The sequence below is a fragment of the Dioscorea cayenensis genome, unplaced genomic scaffold (genome assembly GCF_009730915.1).
Source record: "Dioscorea cayenensis subsp. rotundata cultivar TDr96_F1 unplaced genomic scaffold, TDr96_F1_v2_PseudoChromosome.rev07_lg8_w22 25.fasta BLBR01000810.1, whole genome shotgun sequence".
In the NCBI taxonomy this organism is placed as follows: Eukaryota; Viridiplantae; Streptophyta; class Magnoliopsida; order Dioscoreales; family Dioscoreaceae; genus Dioscorea; species Dioscorea cayenensis.
Window position 1 is genome coordinate 119,532 of NW_024087201.1, and position 8,407 is coordinate 127,938.

Below are 8,407 nucleotides of genomic sequence, written 5' to 3' on the forward strand. Positions count from 1 at the left end.
TTAACCTCAACAATCATAGTATCATTAGTAAAACAATTGTCAACCGTAATAGACGATAATTTTTCGGTAAATATTCCAATCCAACATACATTCAATCAACACTTGAGCTAACACTTGACTAATATGAGGGCGTGGCACATAAATAAATCTATTTACAAAAGCAAGTAACATTATATGAGGACATGGCACATAAATAAACCTATTTACAAAAGCAAGTAACATTGTAAGTAAAAATTGACTAGATAATTAATTAATTATCTAATAAGTCATAAAATATACCCCAAAAGTTAACTTTGTAATATCCACGAGTTATCAATGAAATGTGCGGTAACCACCATAAATCATTTTTTTTCTTTTTGGCTGCTTGAAGTCCACATGTCCATTATTAATGCAATTCTACTCTCATTTTTCTCTAAGAATTTGATTGTCTTTGCTTTTTCAAGCTTATATAGTTTCAAAATAATACTTTTGATAGAATTGCGCATTGGAAACTTGAACAACGGTTGTAGAGAACTACAAAACTCCTGAGAAGCATGATGATCAACCATAGAGAGAAAATAATCATGAATTGCGATCATTGAAGCCAACCTATTTCTTGCCACAACTTGATCAAAGGCTTGATTTTGAGATCTTTAGTCATAACATCTTTTGTCAATATCCTTTGTCTTATGTCCATACGGTATCTCCTAGTACATGTTTTTGAATGGTAACAAAAATGATTTGTTCCCATCTTTGCACAGGCCACCAACAAATTCTTGCAATGCTTACATTCAGCCTTAATAATCCCATTCACTATCTTCTTGGTAAAATTTTGCCAAACATTGCTGACTTTTCGATTGTAGTTTCCTTCCTTGGCAATTTGAATATTATAAGCTTCAGTAGGCACTGGAACTGGACTATGTCTATGTGGATTTTCAACCTCCATTGGAGTATGAGCTGACTCTTGCGATTCAAATTCTACTTGAGTGAGAGGAGTACTTTCATTTTTTGACATATTCACAAATTATAAAAAATTTCACATTGATATTTAGAGGAGAAAAACAACTATATGCAATATATATATATATATATATATAATATTAGTGAATAATAAAATAAACAAGTGTACTAAATAATAACAAAAACAACTTCACTTGCATATCCAAATTCAGATATCTACTTGGCAAGACAAAAGTGGAGCAGAACCAAGGGTTGGACATGCATTCAGAATAAAGGTAAAAAAAATGTTATTATCTTGTTATTCAAAGGAGTAACATTGAGTACCATTAATAAATAATTGCATTGCTTAATGCTAACAAATTTTGGAGTTTGAAAGATCTTAGCAAGTGAAAGAAATCAATTTTACATAGATGTGGCAATTCAAAGAAAAAAAAAAAGAAAACCAATGCTCCTTAGAATTTTCTAATTCTGGTAAAAATAATTGCATGGCAGAATTTTTAGCTGAATACCTTCATAAAACTTGAAAACTTTGTAAAATTATGCATACCATCATCTAACTAGTGAATAAATATATTAACAAACCATATAAGAAAAAAATCTTTTTGATAAAGTATTTCACATTATGCTATCTTTCTAGGGGAAATATCGGCAAAAACAGAAATTGGTCAGCATAAATGCCACTATCTGCATCTTAAAGAAGCATCAAAGAAAAAGTGATATTTTAGTGCATGCTAAAAACAGTGCATAATAACAAATAATAACAAGAAATCAGAAATCCAGTGAAGAAATTAAGGCTAAATGTATGAATTCAAAGAAAAGATTGGAAATTGATCAAAGAAAATTTAGTGAAATTAAAAAGAATATGAATTCATACCCTAAATCCTTTGGTTCAACCCCTACTAAGGAGGTTCCAACACCTATTGAATGAAAATGAGAAGGATTAGGGACAATCAGCGGGCTCTCGAGCTCAGATGAACTCCAGCCCCTTTCGCGTCTTCCCAAGGATAGTGAAAACTATCAAATTTAGATAGTAACAAATTAAAAACCAAGAAAACTAAAGGAATCGCTAAGTTCATTTAGCAAATCGGCAATGGAGAAAAGGAGAAGAGATTGAGGAGAGAAGCATACCGCCGGCACTAACGATGTAAAGGAACCGGACGAGCCTCGAAGCGATGTCTTAGGCACTTGGCGACGCCGGAGAGGTGGATGTAGAGGAGGAGGGAGAGGAGAAGAGAGAGGTTCGAGGCAACATCTGCGGTGGCGACTTCGGTGAGTCCTAAACAGAAGTGGGTTACTAGAATGAGATCAGCCGGGAGGTGGACCGCGATAGGGGATTATGGATTTGGAAGGTTTTGTTTTTTTTTAAGGAGTTGTGTTTAATATTTAAAATTTGGGGAGATAAACAATTATAATTTTATTTTTATAAATTGAATCATGAAATTTATATTATTGTTTGATATGCATAATAATTATAAATATTATAATTACAATAATTTATTTATTTATTTCTAACTGATTGCAATTAAAATTATTTCTAAAATAATTAAAATCAAATATTTATTGACCAAAAAGGAAAAAACATATTCTTTTTTAATAATGCTAATAGTCAATATTAATGTTTTTTAAAAAATTATTTTAATACATAATTGTTTGTCTTAGACTATATAATCATATAAAAATCATATTTAACAAATTGATTTATATAAAATAACAAGTTGATTGATTTTCATTGGCATCTATTTATGACTCAAAGGTATCTCTACCTTTTTTGTTTTTGATTAACTATCTCGATATTTGTTTTAAATTTTTTTTCATATATCTACTATTTAAATTTTATATATTTTCAAATTTTATAAATGTCTAGTGAGATTGTGAATAGAAGTGCAATTGTAAATTAAGTAATTCTCGTTAAGTTTGTAAATTAATTGATTAATTTATATATCCAATTGATTTTTTATTAGCATCTTATTTTCTAGGGTATAATTTATAGAATAAATTATTATGACATTGTTTTTTAATATTTGTTTTGTAATGTTTTCTTTTTTAATTTAATTATGATTCTTAATATAAATCCAGAATTCAATTTTGATAATAATATGCTCTATCAAATATAAATATAAAAATTAAATAAAATTCAAAATAAAATATTAAGCGAAAATTTAAATTATTATTTTCAAATTAATCACCATGAAAATTGATCTTGGGTAAATTCAGGGTAAATGTTTAGCTTAAGAAAAAAATTATATATATGAAGGTACGAGTACGGGTTATACATGTACCCTCTTCAATAGTAAGAGTACAAGTAGGGTAAGGGCATACCTTTACCCGATCCCTACCCACTCAAAAAATAACGGTTAATGCCCTTACCCGTACTCGGTCAAAAAGGGTAATACCCTCTTTGATCGAGTATAGATATACCCGTCGGATAGAGTACAGATTCCCATCTCTACCCGAACATATGCCATTAACTGCAATCACATGTGTTATACTACGTGGCATATCTTTGCTCTGAGCTGACATCTAATCTAGTATACGCCACATGTGAATGTCGTTAACAGCGTATGCTCGGGTGACCAAATCATAACAAAAATTAAAAATAAGGCACCAGATCGTAACATTTTAAAGCTATGTGACCAAAATAGAAACATACGAAAAACTAAAGAACTATTTAGGTTGTTTACCCTTTATTTTATATAAGACTATATGTGACAATCTTAAGTTGTTTGGATTAAATTCTGTACTTGTGAATGTCAAATAAAAGACACTTGAGTATGTATTTTGCGGCGAACGCAAAAACAGTTTCGTTTAAATACAAAATTAGTTAATTTGCAAAAATAATAATAATAATAATAATAATAATAATAATAATAATAATAAAAGAACTCTAAAATAATATGATAATGAGTTTTTACAAAAGCCAACCAAAATAGATATTGTCGTCAAACAACATGTACGTTAATTAAAAAAAATTATATATATATATATATATACACACACATATAAATTCAATGCCAAAGGTTATCATAGGAGTTATGGAAGCATATATGAATAATAATTTAGAAATAGTTTATCTAACACTAGATTATTTAGTATCATTAAGCACTTTATATACCATCTGGTTTCACAAATGTCTACTACAGAATATAACATGAAGCGCATTATTACAAGAGCTAGAGGATACTGATTTGGTGACTACTCGAGGGCAAGCATCCCAATAGATGAATTAATGGTTCCCTCTCAAAGCCCCCAATGTTCCCCAGGGACCCCATCAAGCACTACTTAAATTCACTCTCAAGCTTCAAACACTGGGAGTTACAAACCTTGGAAGGGTCCCATATATCTATGATCTTCACTTTATTCTTAAAATCTGCAAAAGTAGTAGAAGTAAAAGAAAGGAAGCCAAGGCATAAAACCTATACCAACAAATTATTATGTCTTAGAAATATTAGCTCGAAAAGAATGGTAAATAAAACCCATAAAAAGACAAAAGCTTCTTCTTCTATTATAAACAGGATATTATAAACATAGTGACAGTCGTCAAAGCTTTAGAATAGAAAAATATGATAAGAAAATGATTTGTTTGGAAGAACAAATTGAGGCATATTTGGAACAAATAATGAAAGACTTACTAAACACTTATAATTTAGAGTTAATAGATAAACATATTGACATATATCATATGTTATTAAGTCTAAAAAAAAAACTTGTGCTTTGTCATTTGGACAACAAACTTCTACTTCATCATAATGTTTATAAAATTTCAATCTGGAAATCTAAAATTCCATGTTGATATAATTGCTCTCCTAGAATTAGTTGTATGTTGTTATTCCTAAGTTTTTCCACTTGTTTCTCTGGTGATAGAAGCATTTCAATTCTGCTTATATGTTTTTTAGTTTTAAAAGTAAATCTTCTAATTTAATAAACACTTATAATTTAAAATTAATAGATGAGAAATTAACAAATTTGGAAGAAAAAATTACTTAGATAAAATCATATTGAAATATACAATGACATATTCCCTAACTAGAATAGTAGAACATTTACAAGGAATGATAGATTAAATTGAAAAAAGGATAATAAGAAAAATAATGAAGATACCACCAGTAATATTAACAAAAGAAATTAACCAATTCTCAGAAAATAGATAATATGGAAAAAGAGACAAAAAAATAAAATAAAAAATAATATAAGACAAATTGAGGAAGAAAATTATTTAAGACAACAAGAACCAATGACTCGTCCATCTGTGATGATAGAAATTGGGATTGAAAAACTAACAGGTTTCTCTGAATTTTTATTATTGTGGGAGTCATGTCACATTGACCCAAAACCATACTTTGTCCATATGAGTTAAGAGAGATTGTGAATGCAAGGCCAACATGATCATTTGTGCTCTCTCTTACTATGAAAACTATGCAAACTAATCCTTGTACCAATTGAAAACAGGGTTTGTTCAATATAGAAGATAGTAATTACTGGAAATGATAATAACGGCATCCAACAAGTGAAAGATCATTTGTTCAAACATCTTCAGATGAAAAACATGGAAAAACTCAAATACTTCTTAGCCATTAAATTTGCACAATCTAAAAGAGGGGTTTCAATATCTTAACAAAAAGTATGTATTAGACATTCTTGATAAGGCTGGCTTATTATAATCTAAACCAATTGACACTCCAATGGATCCCAATGTTAAACTTCTACCATAATAGCGGGAGCCGCTATCAGATTAGGGGAAAAATTGGAGATTGGTTGGTAGACTTAATTATCTCACAGTAACTCGACTAGACATCTCATTTTCTATGAGCGGAGTCAATTTTTAAACTCCCGATGTGATACTCTCATTAAGAAGTTGCACTACACTAGAGTACATCAAAGGCGCACCCGAAAAAGGCTTAATTTATGAGAATAAAAAGCATTTGGAGATTAGTTGCTATTTAGATGCAGATTAGGCAACATGTCTCTTTGATCAAAGTCAACTTCAGGATATTGCGTCTTATTTGAACATAATTTAGTATCTTGGAAGAGCAAAAAACAAAATGTGATAGCAAGATCAAGTGCAGAGGTCAAGTGTCGAGACACGGCCAATGCAACATGTGAGCTTTGATGGTTCAAACAACTTCTAAAAAAAACTGAGGTTATGTAAAATTACTCCAATGATTCTCATATGTAACAATCAAGCTGCCTTACACACTACCTCTAATCCAGTTTTTCATGAAAAGACCAAGCACATTGAGATCAAGTGTCACTTAACTGGCCAACTGAGTTATTGTTACTGAGCTTATTAGCTCCAACAATCAACTTATAGATGTTTTCCCAAGGGCCCCAAGAGAATCTCAAATTAAGCACATATGCAACAAACTTGGTGTATATAATATCTATGCTTTAGCTTCAAGGAGAGCATTAAAATATTCAAAATATATGTGAATATTCTCTATCTATAGCTGATTGATTCTCTATTTATGACAGTCATTAGTATGCTATAATCATGTATAAATAAGGTATTTTTCCTTTGTAAATAACACATAGGAGATTCTTACAATTCACAGTATATATATACACGTGTTGCATGCCCACATACCTAAACCATTTCTCACATTTTAATGAGAACAATAAATTGATAGCTTATAATATTATATCTAATAAATTTACTCACTAACAATATGATAGTTTACAATACGCAGATAATTGTCAAATAGCTTACCATTATAAATCCCAAAATCACAAGTACAACATTTAAAAAAATGTCAAAGAAAAAAAACTAAAATAATAGAGATTTGAATCACTTAAGCAAGTGGTTTCAACTTTAAATATTTATATATGCAAAAAAAAAACACATGCTATTAAAAATCTACCTTTATGAGACGTCTAGTATATTGCCCTACTCTCTGCTCTGTGGGTTAAGTAGAAAAAAGGCAAAAAAATTTCGACACCACTATTGGTGTGCTCCAACAAGAACACAATGATGGTTGGGAAAAAAAAATCCAATTCAACACACTTCATCATGACCACAATCACCATACTCACCATAACGAAAATTAGAATATTTAGCTGCCTCCATCTTCGTTGCTTTAAAAATATATTTCAGCACTACAAAATTGAAGAGAAGACTCATCATCATCATCGGGACAATTATAATCAACTAATTTGGTAGCATGATTGACACACCCTTATGTGTGTGTACCACAAGTGCACCGGTATCGAAATAATAAAGTACACAAAGGATGAGTAGTCGAATCCACAGCGAATAAACTCTAGAGAGGGAACTCTAAAAGCATAAAGTCCCAAATCCTAATTGAGGTCTCGACAGAGAGGGAACTCTCGACGCCTCACATAACATATGACTACTTAAAGCTCTGGACATTCCAAGTAATAAACCCTATTACCAAATCTAAATCAAAAATTTGGTCTAGGCGAAAGATCCCTAATCACAACTAAGCCCCATCGGAGTGGGAACTCTCTAAGCTTCACTCTATTGAGATTGCAAAGAACTCTTGGAATGTAGAGGTAGGATAAATCACATCAGAGGGAAAATGAGACATTTCGCTATATCTTGAATCATCCTCTTTACCCTCTTCAACCTCGGTTAATCTAATCCTAATGGTGATAGTCACTCATCAAAAGGATGATTAGAATAGATTCTAAACCCTAGTGTCACTCTAAGAGAAAATCAAGCATCAAGCACACAAGATTGAAACTCAATTAAAACTTAATTAAAGGAAACACATTAAAGTAAAAAAAACAAGTATAACTTAGGGTTTACATGTCCAAGTACTCACTAGGGGTTTAGCTCTCTATGGAGCAATACAAAATCAAAGATGAAATCAAATAATAGTACAACCAATCCATAATAATAACCCATTTTCTATCGATGATGATGGTCTCCAAGAGCCGCTTATCCTTCTCCAAAAGACTCCTCCGTCAAGCCTAAGGCACAATTCGCTGAATCAATGTCATCGAAAGCTCCCCCAAAAACTCTCCTTCGAAAGAAATCGATGTTGAATCGCCTATAAACACTCCAAAACCTGGCAAAAACCTCCTCAAAACTCTAGCCGTGCTCTCTCTCCAAGATATGAAGAAGATTCACAAAAAATGCACGTGTATGTTCAACAAGTGTTTTTTTAAGGAAATGTCAAAAAATCCACATGGGCATGTCAAAAAAGTTGTCACACCTTTTCGTGTGTGTACTGCAAATGCATGGGTGTCAAAGTAATAAAGTAACCAAAGAGTGGGTAATCAAATCCACAAGGAATAAACTCTAGAAACAGTTAATTTTTCTAAATAGCCAAAGTGACAAATTAATTGGTGGATGCTTAAGTTGTTATCAAAATATGGAAACTAGTAAATAGGTAAGGGCAAGAAGAGGAGATAATCAATAAGAAAGTGGGGTAGCCCGACAATGCTTCCCTAGGTTTCTTGAGTCGTGGAAATCCAAAAGCACAAAGTCCCAAATCTAAGATCAACCACG